This window comes from Xenopus laevis, chromosome 4L (assembly GCF_017654675.1).
Source record: "Xenopus laevis strain J_2021 chromosome 4L, Xenopus_laevis_v10.1, whole genome shotgun sequence".
Taxonomy (NCBI): domain Eukaryota; kingdom Metazoa; phylum Chordata; class Amphibia; order Anura; family Pipidae; genus Xenopus; species Xenopus laevis.
Window position 1 is genome coordinate 84,677,343 of NC_054377.1, and position 21,273 is coordinate 84,698,615.

General features: G+C 40.9%; 1 protein-coding gene across 6 annotated transcripts in view; it reads left to right on the forward strand.

The window, feature by feature from the left end:
* st3gal-iii (st3Gal-III protein) overlaps window positions 1-21,273 on the forward strand; it is a 145,745-nt gene that overhangs the window by 30,589 nt on the left and 93,883 nt on the right. The gene's annotated exons all lie outside the window — the stretch shown is intronic.

A 21,273-nucleotide genomic window follows, 5' to 3' on the forward strand; every position in this document is an offset into this window, starting at 1 on the left:
GTTTTGTTGATCTTTGTTTGAAGCATTTGATGTCTTCATTTAATCTTGCTTACTGTGTAACTACATGAAATAAGGTGCAAATAATGATTCACAAGGATGTTTTTACTGAACATGTACTGCTAAAGGATACATATTGAATAGTACCTGGGCTGTTCATTTTAAGTCTAATATGTCACACCTTGAGTTCTGTGGCCATATAAAATCCATGCATTTACTTGTCTGGAGTGGACTCTGAGGTACTGTTCATAATATCCTTTTAACTAACATCATGGGATGCTGACTGTGTCTGTGATGACTTATGTTAAACTAGAGGCTCTCTGACTATTTAATTGCAGCTCCCAACCAGGGCCGGGCCAAATTGGCTGGGCGCCCCAGGCAGCACGACCAGTCGCGTCGCCCCCTCCAACCCAGCGCATGTTAGGCAGCTTGTGCACACGCACAGGAGTGCACACGTTCTGGAGCGAGCACGCACTGACAGGCCGTGTCAGGCCACGCATATCACCCTTTGCTCACCTGGGTGCTCTTACAATGCGCATAGCCCAGGATTCTTCAGGCCGGACTGGGGTAGGCAGCAGTTAGAGATACGTGCTGGGCGCCCTCCAAGCTTTGTGCCCTAGGCACGTGCCTACTCTGCCTACCCCTAGTTCCGGCCCTGCTCCCAACACTCTGGCTGGTTGACTTGTGCTACTTTTAGATAAAGAAGTACCTTGCTGATTTCTGGTGCCCTTATGGGGGAGAGGGTGTTTTATCTCATGTGTACTGGGTAAGGTTAAAGCATGTTTATCACACAAGGCATAAATTATGTAACTAACAGAATTTACCTTACTGTCAGAGATTTTTACATTATACTCCAACCCAAAAAAGAAGCAAAAATAATTTTGCCACTGCATAAAATGTTTGATTTGGGGCATTTAGTATTTTTGGTGACCCTTATTTCTTGCGTTGAAACACTTGAGAATATATTTCTTTGTAAGCACTGATTCTTACTGTAAGAATTATGTCAAGTCTGTGCTTTTCATGAATTCACACATAGTTCCAGGTGCAGGTTTTAACTTGCAGTTATTTTACCCCTACCTAAAGGGAACACCACTGTAGAGGGTCAAAATCAAGCAAAGAAAAAAGTTCAACTGTTGATAAATCTGGCCATTATCTAGCAATTTGTTCTCTTGGATCAGTCCAGTGCCTTCCCTTGGTCTTGTCTCTGAAAAACACCTACTCATGCTTAATCTGTAGCTACAGAGTGCTTGTGCCAGTCCAGGTATGTGTGTTATGTTACAGCAGAGCTATACACACAGATGGCCTACAATGAAATGTAAATGGTAAGGGGAACAAGAAACATGTTGCTGCTTGCTGTTTAAATAGATCTGTAATAGGGAGGCAGTACAGCAGCCCATTTCTTTCTTAGCCATCATAAGGGCTTTGTAAGTGGCTTAAAGGAGAACTAAACCCTCAAAATGAATATGGTTTAAAATGCCATATTCTATATCCTGAACTTATTGCACCAGCCTAAAGTTTCAGCTTCTCAATAGCCGCTATGATCCAGGACTTCAAACTTGTCAAAGGAGGTCACCATCTTGAAAAGTGTTTGCGACACTCACATGCTCAGTGGACTTCGAGCAGCTAAACTTAGGGGTTGTCACAAATTATCAAGCAGAAAATGAGGTTGGTCTGTAATAAAGGCTGCTGCTACAAGGTTGATTATTAAATTCTGATGCTAGTTGCACTGCTTTCTGTGCTGTCATGTAGTAATTATCTGTATTAATTACTAATCAGCCTTCTGCCGTGGCATTTACATGATATATATGCAGAAACTTCTGCATCGGTCCCTAAGCTCAGTAACTGACAGCAGCACAGAGCATGTGCAGTGTATCTGCAGAAAAGAAGATGGGGAGCTGCTGAGGAATCTTCAGATACACAGATCTTTCCTGCTAACGGGCTGTGGTTGCCTTGGGCTGGTACAGAAGCCCAACGCATAATATACAAGATTTCTAGCCTAATTCTTTAGTTAGGCTTCAGTTGTCCTCTAAGTGCCCTTTTAAAGAGAAGCATTAATAAACAGCAAATAGTAAGGTTGAATTATTATACTTGTTTTGGGTGTCCACCATTTGCAAAGGCTTAGGGACCAACTCAAAATATACATTAAAAATAACAATGTAGATTGATATTATATGACAGCATAGAATTGCATTCTACATCAGAACTGATGATCAGCCCTGAAGCTTTATGTTTTGATGTTTAACCAAGACCCAAAACAATTAGCTTCTCAGCATCCAAGAGCACTCTGAGCATGTACTGAATAGGTGGGCTAAGTTTGAAAGATGGGGTGCTGCTATAAACAGTTTTGAAGCAATGTGAGAGTATGGCTTCTGAACCACTGGGCTATAAGATACAACATTTATAACCATAATATTTTTTTATAATTACTAGCCATATTAGTTTCTCAAATTTGTATAGATCACATTGATTATATACGGTTATGTGTAGTCATTGTTAGCAAAGGTTTGCAGAAGAGCTCCACATGTAAGACAAAGAAAACAAATGTTGTACTGAGTTGTCTGAATAGGAACATATTGCAGATGTTTACAGGGAAAATACTTTGTCTGGAACTTCAGCCATGTTTAGATCATGAGGTAGGTCTGGCTTACATAAGCTACTGTACTAATCACATTCCGTTAATTGCATGATTGGATTTTCCTTATGTACCAAGCAAGCCAATACACACAGTAGGAAATAATGATAACTAAACTGTGCAATTAGAAATTTTTTTTAACATAGACTATATAAAATTAGTTGTGTTTTTTTTCACTTTTTTTCTGTAACCACTTCTTCTGGATATCCAGTTGCTAGAATGAAACCACCAGACAGTGGTTTTAATGTCTGACAGATTATTGTTACTTATATTAATACATATTTTCAAAGCACTGCATATTTCGTGGTGGCGTACAATGGATGTATGTGTATATATACATTGAAAATACAAATGACTATGATCAATACAGTTCTAAAAATGTAAATTGCTTTACTAAAGGGTCAGTGTAACGATCTGTTACCTGGGATCCCGGAGGAGGACAGCTGGTCTTAGGCGGACAGATGGCAACTGGAACTCCTCTACGGCTCCGGTCTTCACCGACGCCCATTTGAGGCCCCGGACTTTCTGCGGCGGAGTCAGCAAAGGAGCCAAGCGTGTTAGCCAAAAGCGAAGTATCCAGGGATCAGGCAAAGGCGTAGTCAATTACAGGCAGTGGTCGGTTTCAGGAAGCAGAGAAGCGAAGTACCAAGGGATAAGGCAAAAGCGTCGTCAAGTTCAAGCAGTGGTCGGTCCGGGCAGCGAAGGTACAAGGTCGAATTAACAGGCCAAGGGTCGAATAAACAGGAAAGCAGGCAAACGGGACTTGAGCAGGAACTGTGGAAACAGAAGCCAGCTTGGGCAATGTGAGAAGGAAGAGGAAGGTATTTAAGGGGACAGGAACCAATCAGGAGCAGGCTGAGGAAGACAGACAGACCAGGGACCAATAGGAAGCCAGGCACCCAAATTAGTTGTCATAGCTCCTAAGTGTTTTGGTGGGAGCGTCCATTTTGGCATGCACCGGTGTTTATGCGCCGGCGCCTAAGTTGACGCGCTCCAGCGTTTATGCGCTGGCGCACTGCCGGTGTTACAGTACCCCCCCCTTCAGGAGACCCCTCCAGGGGCTCCCAGGGCTTGTCGGGAAACCTCCTATGGAAGGTCCTCAATAATCGGGGGGCATGGGTATTGGCAGCACTCACCCACGATCTCTCCTCAGGACCAAAGCCTCTCCAGTGGACCAGGTACTGGACTCCTCCTCTGGACCTACGAGAGTCAATAATATCTTGTACCTCAAATTCCTGATGGCCATTCAGGAAAACAGGAGGAGGAGGTGATTCCAGAGAAGAAAATGCGTTCTGGACAACAGGTTTGAGCAATGAAACGTGGAAAGAGCTGGAAATGTTCATGTTGGGAGGAAGGTCCAACCTCACAGACACCGGATTAATGATTTCCTTGACTTTAAAAGGACCGATGAAGCGAGGACCCATCTTAGGACAGGACTGCTTGAGCTTGATATTCCTAGAAGAGAGCCAGACAGAGTCCCCTACCTTGAACCAGGGAGCAGGGCGACGATGTTTATCGGCAGCCACCTTCTGGCGTGAAGAAGCCTTGGCAAGGGCGGAATGAGCATCTGTCCAGATCTTCTGAAAGTTCCGAAACAAGGAGTCAGCTGCAGGAACGTCCACTTTGACAGCAGTTGGAGGAAGAGCTGAGGGAGAGAGACCATAGACACAGAAAAAGGGAGAGCAGTTTAAAGAGCTATGTTTGAGATTATTATGTGCAAACTCAGCCCAAGGAAGAAGATCAGACCAGTTATCCTGATTTTGTGAGATGAAACATCGGAGAAACTGCTCCAAAGATTGGTTCGTCCTTTCAGTCTGCCCATTACTCTGAGGATGGTAAGCCGTGGAAAAGTTCAGATGAATGTTCAGAAGTTTACAAAAAGCCCTCCAGAATCTTGAAACAAACTGAACGCCACGATCAGAGACAATGGAGGAAGGAATGCCATGCAGACGAAAAACCTCTTTGACAAAAAGCTGAGCGAGAGTGGAGGCTGTGGGAAACTTCATGAGGGGAACAAAGTGCGCAATCTTCGAGAATCTATCCACGACGACCCAAATGGTAGTCATCCCCGAAGACTTGGGTAAATCCACCACAAAGTCCATTGCAATGTCCACCCAGGGTTGGGAGGGAGTGGGTAAAGGTTGAAGAAGGCCACAAGGAAGGGAACGAGGAGTCTTCTGTTGAGCACAAGTGACACAGGAAGACGCAAACAAAGAGACATCTCGTTTCAAGGAGGGCCACCAAAAGTACCTGGATAACAAATCGAAAGTCTTGTTGACACCAGGATGCCCAGCCAACTTGGATGAATGGGCCCAGGACAGGACTTGAGGGACAGAGGAGGCAGGCACAAAGGTCTTTCCAGGAGGACATTCTGGAGGAGAGACAGAAACAGGAGCCACAATGAATTCAGGAGGAATAATTGGAGTAGGAGAGAGAACAGGGGCTTCACCTGACGAAAATGATCTGGACAGGGCATCAGCCTTGGAGTTTTTTGAACCAGGGCGAAAAGAAATGATGAAATTAAATCTGGAGAAAAAGAGAGCCCAACGTGCTTGGCGGGGATTCAGTCTCTTGGCAGAAGGGATGTATTCAAGATTTTTATGATCCGTAAGAATGGTGATAGGTTCAGCCGAACCCTCCAGTAGATGACGCCATTCCTCTAGGGCCAATTTAACTGCCAAAAGTTCTCTGTTGCCCACGTCATAGTTTCTCTCAGCAGAGGAAAATTTCCGTGAAAAGAAGGCACAGGGATGTAACGGGCCATGAAAGTCAGACCGTTGTGAGAGGATGGCCCCAACTCCGGAATCAGAAGCATCCACCTCCAAAACAAAAGGACGAGAAACATCTGGATGAATCAAAACCGGAGCAGAAGAAAAGGCTTGTTTCAGGTCATCAAAAGCTCTCTGTGCTTCAGGGGTCCAGACAAACCTTGTACCCTTCCTAGTAAGGGCGGTGATGGGAAGGACGATGCCGGAAAAATTTCTAATGAACTTCCTATAGAAGTTGGCGAAGCCCAGGAACCGTTGGACTGCTTTCAGATTAGAAGGAGGGACCCATTTGTGGACCGCAGAGACTTTTGCTGGATCCATCTCAAAACCAGAGGCAGAAATGATGTAACCAAGAAAGGAAATCTTAGGCTGATGAAATTCGCATTTGTCAATCTTGGCAAACAAATTATTCTCTCTGAGGCGCTGAAGGACCTGTCTCAGATGAGAAACATGAAGAGATTCACAAGGGGAGAAAATCAAAATGTCATCTAGATAGATGACAACAAAGGAGTAGAGGAGGTCTCGGAAAATATCGTTCATGAAGTCTTGAAAGACAGCGGGGGCGTTGCAGAGGCCGAAAGGCATGACCAGGTACTCATAATGGCCGTCACGTGTGTTGAAGGCTGTCTTCCACTCATCTCCTTGCCTTATACGGATAAGATTGTAGGCTCCCCGGAGGTCTAACTTAGAAAAAATTTTGGCGCCCTTGAGCTTATCAAAAAGTTCAGGAATGAGAGGGAGAGGATATCTGTTTTTGATAGTTATCTTGTTGAGACCACAATAATCAATGCATGGCCAAAGACCCCCATCCTTCTTCTGAACGAAGAAAAATCCGGCACCAGCAGGTGAATTAGACTTCCTGATGAACCCCCTAGATAAATTGTCCTGGATGTAGTCCTTCATAGCCTGAGTTTCAGGTATGGATAAAGGGTAAGTTCTTCCCCTAGGAGGGACGGTTCCAGGGATCAGGTCAATGGGACAGTCATAGGGTCTATGGGGGGGAAGGACTTCAGCGCTTTTCTTCTCGAAGACATCAGAAAAGTCTCTATAACAGGCAGGAAGAGACTCGAGGGTGGATAAGGAACAAACGGAGACTGGAGAAGAAGAAGAAGAGAGCAAACAACTGGAAGAACAGCAGGAATTCCAAGCAGACAGTTCTCCAGCAGACCAGTCAATAGCAGGGTTATGCAGTTGTAGCCAGGGCAACCCTAGGATGACCGGAGTGGAAGGGCAGGAGATGGCCAAAAACGAAATCTTCTCTTTATGGAAAGAACCAACTTGCAAGTGCAGAGGGGAAGTGGAGTGAGTAATCAGTCCAGGAGAGATGGGATGTCCATCAATTGCTTGAGCCGCCAGAGGCACTTGAAGATCAACAAGGGGCAAGGAAGAGGCTCGGGCAAAAGAGAGGTCAACGAAGTTCCCAGCAGCACCGGAGTCGATGAAAGCCTGGCAAGGAATTGTTTTGGAGGAGTGCTTAATAAGACAGGGAACCAATAGGCGAGAGTAGTTTCTTGGTGGAGAAGAAGCGGCAGTGCCCAGGACGGTCTCCACCGGCCGACCTAGGCTTTGGAGTTTCCCTGCGGCCGAGGTTGAGGCTTGTTAGGACAAGTTTTGACAAAATGACCCTTCAGGCCACAGTAAAGGCACAGACCTGCCGTACGACGATGAGACCTCTCCTCGGGGGTAAGTCTAGTAGCCCCCAGCTGCATGGGTTCCTCCGGCACAGGAAGAGAATTAGCTGGAGAAGGAATGTTGGAGTCGAGGAGCAGTCTGTGAGCACATGATTTGGCCGAAAGCCTCTCCTTCAGTCGAACATCAATTCGGATGACCAAAGAGACCAGGTCTTCAAACTGCGGAGGCAGATCTCGGGCAGCCAACTCGTCTTTTAGGGACTCATTGAGACCGTTCCAAAAAGCTGCCACAAGGGCCTCGTTATTCCAGGAAACCTCCGTGGCAATGGTACGGAAATCGATGGCGTACTCGGCTGCGGAGAGTGACCCCATGGAGATCTTTAAGAGACGAGTCGAGGCATTCTCCTTCCTGCCAGGAGCATCAAAAATCTCACGGAAAGTGGATAGGAAGGCCGTGGAGTTGTGAACCAGAGGATCGTCCCGTTCCCAGAGAGGGGAAGCCCAGGGCAGGGCCTTTCCATAAAGCAAAGTCAAGACATAGGCCACTTTGGTCTTCTCATTAGGAAACTGTGAAAGCTCGAAGTGGATCTTGTACTGATTCAAAAAACCTCGACAGGTCTCGGGGTCCCGGAGTAACGAAGGGGTGCAGAAATCTTGGGTCTCCAGCAAAAACTCTCCCCACTGGGTAAATGAGCTGAGACCAGAACAGGAGCAGGCGGTGCCACAGAAACAGGAGGCAATGGGGTCTGGGAGGCCTGCAGGACATCTAGGCGACTGGACAGATGTTGAATACTCTGAGCGAGATGCAACTGCTGGGTCTCAGAATCCTCAAGACGCTTCATGAGAGCCTCCAAAACAGTCTCCAGAGAGGAAGGTCGACCAGCGGCTTGGGAGGGATCCATTTTAAATGGCCCAAGCTAACTGTAACGATCTGTTACCTGGGATCCCGGAGGAGGACAGCTGGTCCTAGGCGGACAGATGGCAACTGGAACTCCTCTACGGCTCCGGTCTTCACCGACGCCCTTTTGGGGCCCCGGACTTTCTGCGGCGGAGTCAGCAAAGGAGCCAAGCGTGTTAGCCAAAAGCGAAGTATCCAGGGATCAGGCAAAGGCGTAGTCAATTACAGGCAATGGTCGGTTTCAGGAAGCAGAGAAGCGAAGTACCAAGGGATAAGGCAAAAGCGTCGTCAAGTTCAAGCAGTGGTCGGTCCGGGCAACGAAGGTACAAGGTCGAATTAACAGGCCAAGGGTCGAATAAACAGGAAAGCAGGCAAACGGGACTTGAGCAGGAACTGTGGAAACAGAAGCCAGCTTTGGCAATGTGAGAAGGAAGAGGAAGGTATTTAAGGGGACAGGAACCAATCAGGAGCAGGCTGAGGAAGACAGACAGATCAGGGACCAATAGGAAGCCAGGCGCCCAAATTAGATGTAATAGCTCCTAAGTGTTTTGGTGGGAGCGTCCATTTTGGCATGCACCGGTGTTTATGCGCCGGCGCCTAAGTTGACGCGCTCCAGCGTTTATGCGCTGGCGCACTGCCGGTGTTACAGTCAGTCTTCCTTTCACTAATTGGTGTGGCTGTCTAGAAATAGTTGCATTTAACTGACATCTGATGGATTTGCAATGCAGAAAGAATTCAGAATAACAGTGTGAAAAATCCAAGTTTAAAGAAATTGAAATCTAATATAGGTTTCATGGCAGCTGCATTCATTTTTTTTTTGTCAGTAATTCATGATTAAACATGTCACAGTGGAAACTAATTATTTCCCTTTTACTCTCTTGAAAAGCATAGGAAGGAATTGTATTTTTTTCCTGTTGTGACAGAAGTAACTGCTTTTCCTGCACAGCTTGGATGTTTAGCCTCTAACTGTCCAACATCCCAGGAGTGATGATACATAAAAGTGGTGATAGTAAGTCCTTATGTAATAATTCTAGAGCCATGAGTGTTGTGAATGCATCTGGATGAGTCTTGCTGTTACACTTAAATGTTGTATCAACAGTCTTCTGTACGTAGCTCTGAGACTCTGTTCCTATACCCATTTAGCAGCCAATGAGGGGCAGCTGGTAGGATGTCATTACCCCTAGTGAGAGGGGGCATCTTCCCCATCTACTTGCAAGTTGTTTTGCATAGAGTTGATAAATGTGCAGAAGTATACATTACATAATAAATGAGAACTATGAGAATACTATGTTCAGAAATTACCTTGTTTTTCAGTCTCAGTGATTTTAACGTTTTATTTACGAGTAAATGCTTTCTAAAGAAACTCGAGTGCCTCAACACGTACAGTTGACACGTCATAACAGCTTCTGGGAAAATAATGCAGTCTTAACTTGCCTTGGAATCAGATAACTACTGCATCCTTTTACAGTGCACACACTAGGTCAAGAGAAAGGAAATCCCATTGAGAATGCTAGGAATGCATAAAACTCCAGGCCTTGTAAATGAACAATTATCTATAATTTCCCTTGTTTGAAAGTGAGTTCATTGTACAATGTATGGTTCAAGAAACATTTTTATGACTGATCATACCATATCTCTGACATACTCCTATAAGCACATGTTTTCGTGACTACTGTGTCAGCTAGGTCTGAACATTTTTTATTTTTTCTTGGTAGACAATGCATTCAAAGTAAAGCTCTGTTGTAATATAATATACAAATAGGTATTCTTAATTCTCATACTGTTAGCAATTGGTAAGCAATCCATAGCCATAAAACCAACATGCAGACAGATGGTTCTGACCTTGTTAGATCTAATCCGTACAAGATATATGATGATGACTCCTAAGGTACAGACAACGCTTGACCTCTCTGTGTTGTGGTCTCTTTAAGGTAAAAAAAAAAAAGTCGAGTGCTGTCTGTTCTATAGTTGGCCACTATGAGATGTAAAATCCCAGGGGTGTGAGTAGAAATCTATTTATGCTCTTCACTGCCAAAGGAGCCCATTTTTTTCTAACTTTAGTTTTAGCTAACACTAAAACTAAACATTAACACGTATTATTATTTCTGTGGATTTGAGCAGAGTTTTCTCTTCTGTTTATAGTCTGCATTCTGCCACTATGCAATGCATGCATGCAACAACAAAAAAATTAAGGGGATTTCATCCCAAATTAAATATTTGAAATGTTTCTAGATTTATTGATATTGAATAGTTATTTACAGGTCTTTAAGGAGAACGAAAGGAGAACAATGGTAGCTGCCCCCCAATGATTGTAATGACTTCCCTGATACCCCCGGCTAATGTTCCTGTTAGCAGAATACTGCAGAAGTACTAGCCTTCTTTCTTCGGGCATGTACAGTAGAGTTAAAAGCTGGACTTTAACAAAAAAAAAAGCTGCCTTTCAGAAGAAAGAAGGAGAAAGGAAGGGGTTTGTTCACTGTTCAAGTGCCCCTTGGGGAGTGCCCTAACCTTTGCTTTCCCCATCGATCGGAACTTTCATTTTCCTTTAAGTGACTTCTGTTGAACCAGCAGTGTGAGAATTGAAAACAAAAGTCATCTTTGTACTATTGTGGGCAATGAGGAAAACAGCATACATATAATTGGATTTCTTTAAAGATTTAAAGAACTGCAAAACTATGCAGTGATTTGCAGTACATCTGAGCAACTTCTTTTTTAATTACTGGTTTGGGGAAGTGATCAGTTGAAAAGTAACCCTATGGCACTAAATGCTGCCTGAGGGAGGTGCACAGAAAGCTGAATTTTCTCCTAGACTTGTGAAGAGTGAGAATTTATGGAGCTTGTAGCAAGGGGTTATGTATAGTTTAACAGTTTCCTCCTGTTGCACATCTTCATCTATGTGTAGTAGTTAGTGCTGTCAGCCAAAGGGAAACTTAACCTTTAAGTCGCAATCTTTCTATTGCACCTTTCTACATCTAAGGCATTCTAAAAATATCTTAGTACATAATATCTTAAAGAACCTGTGTGGAAGGTCACTAATCTCTAATATGTATAAAGTTTTAACTTGTTTTGTCTTTGACTATTTTACAGAAAATATATGGAAGATAACCTATGCATAAAAACATTTAGTTGTCATCTTATAAGCATGGCTTTGAGTAAAGCAACAGTATCCCCTTCTCTGATTTCCTTTTGCATATTTTGACTTGTGGTGTTTCAAATAGTCTTTGTAATATGAGTTTCACAGACTGGCAAGTGGACACCTGTCTACATTCATATGAAGCCCCCTGCAAGGAGAATGTCTCTAACCTCAACTATGGAATTATTGTTTGTTGCTTTTGTACCAAGCCTGTAATGTTATATGTTGCCATCTATGAACTTTGCACAAGGTCAGGTCTGCTTTTCAAAAACCCTGTGGTGTAATTTCACTGACAATTTCTTATGTCAACTTTCTCTGTTTAGATGAGGGAATTGAGTTACAGGACGTAGAATCATAATAATTGCTAAGCCTACTCAACACACAGTTTGCTTGCTAGCCCATACTATGCGTAGAAACTTGTTCCATTTGGAACAGTTTTTAGCATGGTTGGTTAATAGAAAAAATAAATTCACTGGATCAGTTAAGCAATTACAAACTTTGTGGAGTAAGTAATTGAAAGCTTAGGAAAGGAGCTAGGAAATAAAGTGTATACATGGTCCAGAGCTCCACATACCTTATTTATGTTTCAATGATTTTTATTGAAAGTTTTCAAAATTTCGAACTTCCAAAGTTAGACATCCACCGTGACATCCATAGAAAAAAAAGTCTGCATGTTACATTTTTAACAATTGTTCCAAATGTGCTTTACATACTCTAATATCGGTGGGGCTATTAAAATACAAAAGCCACGCAAAAAGGGGGTACAGAAAAAAGGGTAAGAAATACAGGGAAAGATAGGAAAAAGCTGCAGCAGAGAGTTATATATTGTAAAGAATAATTATAAGGGTCAACCCAATCTTAAACCTTTCAAGCGGAACAATCCAAATCTACATGGATGAGGATACGGAATCCATGGGTTCCAAAGCTTTGTAAATTTGCTTATCAAGAAGTATACTAGTTTGTTTTTCCATAATTAGAACTCTATTTAGAGACTTTTTCCATAATTATGTTGGCTTTGAAAAAGCCAACATACTGTTCTACTAGTTCAGCTCGTTCTTATTCTTCTTCTTATTATTATTATTAGCGCCCCCCATTTTCTAAACGCTACTCCTCCTACAGTTTTAGGGGTAAAAGTTTCAAATACTGCCATTCTCACAGTTTTAAAGCCAGAGGCCCCAAACTTGGTACAGACCATGACTGGATGACTGGGGTGAAAATTTGGAAAACTGGGTGGAGTTTAAAACAGCCAATCAAATGTTACCTATTGCTAATCAATGTCAATATATAAGTTGCTGCCATTCTTTCACAGTTAATGGCAGGGACATCAAACTTGGCACAGTCGGTCACAGGGGGACTGGGATTCACATTTTAAAAGTGGGTGGAGCCAAAAACAGCCAATCAGGATTTTTGATTGATTTTAATGGTATAATTTGAACTGCTTCAATTTTCACAGTTTTAAACCAGATTCTACCAACTTTGTGTACTCTCTATGCACCAGGGGCGACTGGCCCCAACACCTCTTGCGTTTCAAAGCCAACATCTTGTGGTTTCTTCAGAAACGACACCATCTAGTTAGAACTATCTATTCTTGCCTTAACCTCCAGAAAAGATAAATGAGGGGTAAGCCAGGCCTATGCAGTTATTTGCTTAGTGGCAGTAAAAAAATGTGCAATTAAGGCACATGTGCTTTAGAAAATGCATACATTTGTTTATCTTTACAGCTTGGTACCAGATACAATCTACCTTATATGATGTTTCCTGAGCTAGCACATTAATAGAGTTTTACATAGTACTTGAAAAGATTTTTTGCCAATCTTGATAGTCTAAAGCTAGCCAAAGACGCAAAGATAAAGTCGTACGAAACAAAGGTTCGTATGACTTTCGAAACATGTGTAGATTGTTCCAACATTGTTGGTACCCTGGTGATCGAACAGGTTAGAAGATTTCTGTCGGCTAACGATAACTCTGCATGTATTCCCTGACTATATCATCAGGTGACCGTCACTTCTATTTGTCGGACATAACTTTTGTCTGTCAATTAATGACCAAAATATTGTCTTTGTTCTTTTTACTACTTTATTTAATCTGAATGTTTAGTGGTAGATCGAGATATTGCATGAATGATCGATCATTCGTGGGACATAAGCATATATCTGCTTGTCTATGGCCAGTTAAAGGCAATTCTATATTCCATTTCTTTATAAATTTCAGGGTATAAACATGTTGGGTATTAGTGCATTGTCAATAAAGAAAACTGCCTTCATCACCCTCTAATGAAAGGATCTCTCAAATTGCTTCAAAAAAAGCATGCAAGGAGAAAGGGTATGCCTTCTATAAGATCATTAGAAATAGCCGTATTTACATAGTTACATAGTTAGTTACATAGTTAAATTGGGTTGAAAAAAGACAGTCCATCAAGTTCAACCCCTCCAAATGAAAACCCAGCATCCATACACACACCCCTCCCTACTTTTAATTAAAATTCTATATACCCATACCTATACTAACTATAGAGTTTAGTATCACAATAGCCTTTGATATTATGTCTGTCCAAAAAATCATCCAAGCCATTCTTAAAGGCATTAACTGAATCAGCCATCACAACATCACCCGGCAGTGCATTCCACAACCTCACTGTCCTGACTGTGAAGAACCCTCTACGTTGCTTCAAATGAAAGTTCTTTTCTTCTAGTCTAAAGGGGTGGCCTCTGGTACGGTGATCCACTTTATGGGTAAAAAGGTCCCCTGCCATTTGTCTATAATGTCCTCTAATATACTTGTAAAGTGTAATCATGTCCCCTCGCAAGCGCCTTTTTTCCAGAGAAAACAACCCCAACCTTGACAGTCTACCCTCATAATTTAAGTCTTCCGTCCCTCTAACCAATTTAGTTGCACGTCTCTGCACTCTCTCCAGCTCATTTATATCCCTCTTAAGGACTGGAGTCCAAAACTGAACTGCATACTCCAGATGAGGCCTTACCAGGGACCTATAAAGAGGCATAATTATGTTTTCATCCCTTGAGTTAATGCCCTTTTTTATGCAAGACAGAACTTTATTTGCTTTAGTAGTCACAGAATGACACTGCCCAGAATTAGACAACGTGTTATCTACAAATATTTGGTTGTATCAATAAAGTTTCCACATAACTTTTAAGTTTAATTCATTTGGACCTTACTTTCCAGTTTATTGAAGGAGAAAATTAGTAAGATAATACATATTTGACTGCCGAATGTAAATCCTTCGAATATCGAAGTCGAAGGATTTAGCGCATTTCCTACAATCGAACGATCAAAGGAATAATCGTTCGATCGAAGGATTTTCATTCGATCAGAAATTTGTTAGGAAGCCTATGGGGACCTTCCCCATAGACTAACATTGGCCTCAGTAGGTTTTAGGTGGCGAAGTAGGGGGCCGAATTATTTTTTAAAGAGACAGTACTTAGACTATCAAATGGTCGAATAGTCTAATGATTTTTAGTTTGAATCGTTCGATTCGAAGTCGGAGTCGAAGGTCAAAGTAGCCTATTCGATGGTCGAAGTAGCCAAATTCGACCATTCGAAATTTGAAGTATTTTTTCTTCTATTCCTTCACTCGAGCTAAGTAAATGGGCCCCTAAGTGTTGTTTATATGTCATTCTTTGCAAATATATAAAAACAATTTCTGGGGTATTCTGTTGCTCATCCTGCCTCATTATTAATCCAATTAAAATGCTAGTTCCTTTTATTTTTCACCTCAAATAACTCCTTCCATTTTTCTGAAGTTTGTTCTTTTTTGAAAATCTTAAAGCATATTCTTTTCCCATGGGCTCTTGCTTTCCACAGTTCTATACATTACAGTATATAATAGCTTTCCTATGCCAGACTTATGGCATCTCACTTCAAAGTATGTTCTATATAAACTGTAGCCTGCTGTATATGGAAAGTAAGTGTGAGAACTGGCAGAATCTTTAATTTTATGTATCCAAGTTCATCCAAGGTTATAACGTTGATGATTAGGAGTTAGTTATGCTTGCATTGTCTCTGCTATTCATCCATGTTGAAGTATTGGGCTGCGAGGAGGTCCAAGTGGCCTCATAGTTGTATATGATAAAAATTGTGCTTTCTCTTAATACTGTGCCTAAGTTTCTGGGAAAGGCGTTTAATAAGTTAAAGCTAGTCTAGCAACCTGCTATCTTGCAAAAATGTCTCCAACCTTTTCTAAATGTATTTTTTAACCCTGTTAAAATAGGCATTTTAAAGTCTTGTCAGGGGTCAGTAGTCCATACAGTACTGCTTTGCACCTGTGATAAATTGTACAGTGCATGTGTGTCTGAGTTGTTTGCCCATACACATACTGTACATGCCTATTCTTTGAAGGACCTCGTATTTTATTTGATCTTGTCTGTGGTGTGCATGTAGCTTTTTAGGTTGTGTTTGTGTTTGAATAGTAGTAATCTTTAGGTGCAAGTTTCTGCTGTTTTGTTTTTGGGCAGCTGACAATTGCCATACATTTTCTTTCAATATAATTTGTATTTCAATTCCTAAGGAAATATCTCGCTTCATTTTATTGCAATGATAATTTGCCTTATTTTGCTTGTATACCAACTCTTTACCTGTCCAAATTTATCTAGATTTACACTGTATGTTTTGCTTTATCTAAGCAACATTTAATATCCATATTTTCAAATGGTCAGTGCCCTTTGTCTGTGAGGCAAGCAATGTGCCAACTTTATCTGTTATGTCTTACCATGCCTGTGGTATAGCTTATATGTACTGCTTTTTTTGTATCACAGCCTAACCCTGTAAAAATGATAGCGCCAATTATTTTGCTGTTCACTCTTGATTGTTGATATTCTTATGTAAAACTAATACAGGTATGGGACCTGTTATCCAGAATGCCTGTTTTTCTGGGTAAGGGATCTTTCCTTAATTTGGATCTTCATGCCTTAAGTCTACTAGAAAATCTTGTGAACATTAAATAAACCCAATTGGCTTGTTCTGCTTCCATTAAAGATTAGCTATATCTTAGTTTGGATCAAGTACAAGGTACTGTTTTATTATTACAGAGAAAAAGGGAATAATTTGTAAAAATTTGGATTATTTGGATAAAATGGAGTCTATGGGAGACAACCTCTCCGTAATTCGGAGCTTTGTGTTTAACGTTTTTTTCGGATTACGAATCCCATACCTGTACCTGTTATCCAAATACATTATTGGATTATATGGCTGAACGTCCGGAGACTCCATCCATGATGGCATGCACCCAGTTCTTAGGTCCAGACTCCGGAAGCACTGGAGAATTAGACCTGATCCCCCAACATCAGTTCCCAAAGGCACTAATGCTTTTGTGTCTTAATTGAAGCAAATTCCACCAATGTTATTCTGGAAAGCCATTCCAAATATGAATCAACTGTAGCAGAAAAGAGACACCATCTTTATATTAATACCCTTGGTTTGAGAATGAGATGTTGGACAGGCAGATGTCCATATACTTATGGGCTCAGAACTCACACAGGGTTCAAGTGATCTGGCAAAATTAAGTTTCCAGGAATTTGAGAGCAAGCACTCAATGCTTTGACCTGACTGGGAGAAGTTTTTGCAGCAATTTAAGTTTATTGAGTTATGTTGCCAAAAATAGCAACCACATTAATATAGTATTTATTCTTCCAGGGTTTGTTTTCATGCATGCTTTGAAAACGATTTAGTTGAAATCCTTGTAAACAAGAGAACTTTAGGCGACAAAGGCTCTGTAATGGAAAGCTGCTTCATAACTAAAATTCGCCTTATCGGAAAATAGATATTTGATTTAATTATTTTGTTTGTTGTGCTTCCAGTAGACCAGGCAACAGCCCAAGTTATTTTGTGAGAAATATATTTAAAAGAAAAGCTAGAAAATCCTGGGAATAGCCAGTGGCTTATAAAGGACAAATATAAATAATTGCAGAAACTAATAAATGATTTCTGGGGGCAAATACGCAAGTGATCAGTATATCAATAATGATAAGAGCTACAATTAAATGAAAAAGTAATGTTGCAATGTTATACAGTTTACGTTTTGTTGATTAAAGACTAATTGAACCATACCTTTACTACAAAAGTCAAGGCTCTTCCAATGTACTTCTGTGTAGGTGTGATGTCTGTGTAGGTGTGATGTGTATATATTTTTTGGGAAATGTACTTAGTCTGTCAACATATATTTTAAGTAAAGATCACAAATTTTTCTTTTGATTGCCACCTTTCTGTTTCAAGTTTTTTATTGTTCTGCAGTTTGGTTGCCTCTGAATATTTCAGTTTCTTTGGAATGTGTGTAGGCATTTTCTTCTCTTCGTATGTATGTATGCATGTGCTTTTGTAAGCATAGGGCTGTAGGCGAACTCTATCATGAGTTCCCAATACTAAAGCTTTTTAGAGTAGTTTTTGTGTGAACTAACCTTAATTAACTATTCACACAAATTAAACCGTTTGTGAACCAAAGAAAAAACTAGTGTTGATGGTATTAGCATGATTGGAGCTATGAGGTTTTATTAAACCATCCAGGTAGAGATGTTAAAACAGCATATGTGGCAGACAATAGATGTCACGTATGTTCAATGCTATTTTTTTTTCCCCACATATATGGCTTCTTTGACCCCTCTTTTGAACCCATCCTCCTCCCTGTCCAAAATGTAAACTTGGCAGTCTTCAAACGTGTGTCCTTTTTTCCTTTAGCTGTAGATACAAAGCTGAGTCCTGACCAGAGGAGCTGGCTCTCCTCCCTAGGGCCGAACGATCAGATTACATTAAAGAGAATGGGTGCCGACGGGTCGTGGAACGCATCAACTATCTGATGCGGTCCTCGATCGCAGGAAAAATCAAACCTACCCGATTGATATTGGCCCGATTTTTGGCCTGATATCGATCAGGGGTTCCCCTCGGAAGCCCCCATACACGGTCAGATAAACTACCGAATAATTTCTAAAGGACCAACATTGGCAACTTTAACCTGCCCATGTATGGCCACCTTAAGTCATTGGTTTTTTGGGCTATGTCTTCTGAGTGGGATCAAAGCAGTAAACTGTAAGCTGTATGGAATCTTTAGTGCAACTTTGCATTGTATTTATTTGTATCTATTATTGTAATGTTTGTTCTATTTATTTATTGTTTTGCAGTACAGTGCTGCATAAGTAGTGTTATTTAAATAGACATAGACATGGGTGGGATTTAAGGTTGAACTTAATTGCTGGTTTGGATTTATTTCCCTTTATGTTGAAGGCTGACTATTAAAACATGTTTTGTTTTTTTCATGTAAGTGTAATCTTGCTATTATTTAAGGGGGTCAAATCTAATTTTGAACTACGAAGAGAGGCCTGCTAACAGAAAATCTCATGTCTGATAAGGTGACAATATCTTTAAATGATATAAACCTATAATTCATTAGGACATATTAGTGATGCTAATAAAGGAGAAATGGATGTTAATTATATTTAGCCCAGTGTTATTTAAAATTATGGACGCTTTGATGTGACTTAAATGCTTATCGCGAAGAGCAAATTTTGTGATTTATGTTTGGTTGGGGCCTATACTAAAGGAAAATGTCATAATTTTTTTTATTGGAGAAGTAAAAGAGTACTAAAATTTATTCCAGAATATGCCATATCTGATCTCTACATGTATATTATCAAATCTCTAAATGTGTATTACCCAATATTTTTTACTTTGTTATTAATTACATTCTTTTCCTGTTGTGTGAACCCAATAGAGAGTTTAATAATTGGTCTTAACATTTACAAAATCCATTTTTTATTGTATGTAATGTGTGTAATCACTAGGAAATCCTATGTTGAAATTATCTGGCATTGTACTTCAAACATTTCCTTATAAGTAAAAATGTTATTCACAGAAGCACATAAAGTTATAAGTTATTATCAGTATTACTGTTGAAAACACAAGACTGTCATGAGAACCTCTGGGCATGTTATCCCTGTGTACATACTTTTAAGGAATAAAAAACTTTTTCCCATGTTCTCTCCAAAAACATCCTCAAATGTTCCCATATGAAGAACCTTTTTTTTTTCCAGAACTATTTTGATTGCAGCTAAATTGTGGTATGCTTTTAGTTTATATTCCTTCTTTCCTTGGCTGCTAATGATGAGTGAGACCCATAAATTTAGATTTTGATTTGAAAACCCTTTTTGCATTTAAAGACCTAAGGCCGTAAGCATACGGAAATAGGCTCTGCTGCTCTTAGCCTGCATAATTTTTGCAGGCTAAGAGAAGTGGATTCGTTCTGAGCCCTATCTTGATTTGAATTAGATCTCTGCTCCTCTGTATGTGAATAAACACAAGTGTAAGCAGCTCAGATGAATGGAGGAAAGGCACAGGGTGGATCCACTTCTCTCAGCCTACAAATAATACGCATCCTGAGAGAAGTGTAGCCTAAAATCTGTGTGCCCTAGCCCTAGAGCAGGGATCTCTAACCTTTTGAAGCCGTGAGCAATATTCAGATGAAAAAGGAGTTGGCAATACCAGTGTCGGAACTGGCCCACCAGGATTCCAGGAAAACTCCCAGTGGGCCCAGGTGTCAGTGGGCCCTCTTGCTTCTAACCATTTGGCATATATCATGGTCTTTCCGTATTTCTTTATAGGAAAAAAGAAGCTTAATAATGGAACAATAGAGTATAGTAAGTAGATATAAAAGACTTGGAGAATAAAGAGGTTAAGTGAGTACAGGAGGAATAATAGTTTGGAAAGTGGGCCCACGGTCTAAGGTTTTCTGGTTGGCCCCTGGCATCCCAGTCCGACACTGAGCAACACAAGCATGAAAAATGTTCCTGGGGTGCCAAATAAGTGTTGTGATTGCCCATTTGGTAGCTCCTATGTGGATGTTAACCTTCATTGAGACTCTGTTTGACAGTGCACCTGGTTTCTATGCAACCAAAACTTGCCTCCAAGCCTGAAATTCAAAATAAACACTTGTTTTGAGGCCACTGGGAGCAACATCCAAGGGTTTGGAGAGCAACATGTTGCTCATGAGCTACTGGTTGAGGATCACTGCCCTAGGGGGATGTTGTATACACAATATGGCACTCTTGCAGCTTTAACGGTTAAAAAGGGCCCTATCTGCAAGTTTCCGGTTTCCACTAGATACTCCAGTTTACGCCTACACTTCAAAAACAAATAGGCAGGTTAATTAGTTCCCGAATTCTGTAAGGACTGTAGGTTGTAAGCTCCACTGGGGCAGTCTAACTGAAACATTCTTCTGCTAACGCCCCCAGATTTTGCTTGTAGCAAAAACACAAATGTTTAGTGTCTGTAGCCTCTTCTTTGCTAAGTTCAAAGCTCCTCTTCACTTGCTGCTGTTCGGATTGTTCATTGTTCAGGCTTTTAGCCCGAATTCACAGAACAAAAGAAAGATGGCTATGCTCATATAGTATCTGTCTATTTTGCCCAGTAAATAGTCGGCTACTAATCTGTTTATTTTGTGATGAGAGTGTATATGAGCAGAAGTGAAAAAGAGCTGCTAATGCACCATTTTCCCACTTATATGGAGCATCAGCAGATGTTTTCAGTCCTTTCAGTTCAACTACAATCCAGTTGATCTATTAAAACTGACATGCTGAAGTGCCACACATGCCAAGATGGTTGTACAACCATAGTGTTTAGTAATCCTATAGTGAATAATAGTCCTAAAAATTATGAAATGCTTGACTGGATTCTTTTCATTTGGTCTTTTATGAAAGTAATACAGAATCATATTTGCAAAGCACATATTCCATTCATAACGACATTATGAGATACAGCAGCATAGGGGGTTGTAGCAATAAAGTCCATTCTACTCTTGGAATACAGCAGCAGAAGTCAATGTACTAGAACAAAAGCAAGAAAAAAAAGAAAAACCCAAATCAGTAAACAATGTGAAAGCATTGCCCATACTTTAGATCTCATTGCACGGTACCTGCTAAATTTACTTTTGGATCTATTCGGGGAATAGTAATGGACTAATGCCGTTCAGTTGTATTTAGAGGATATTGTTGCACAAACAAATTAGCTCATAGTGAGAGGAGCTCTTGGTCCACACAGCCTGGATAAATATATCTCATCTGTGGATGCAACCAAGAACTATTGAAATAACCATGCCAGACACTGTAGGTCCTTTGTTTTACTCTGCTTTGAAATACAAAATGTTTTATAACTTGCTTCCTTGACTGAGTCTATAAGAATAGCCTTTTGAAATATATATAAGGAGGTCTCTAGTG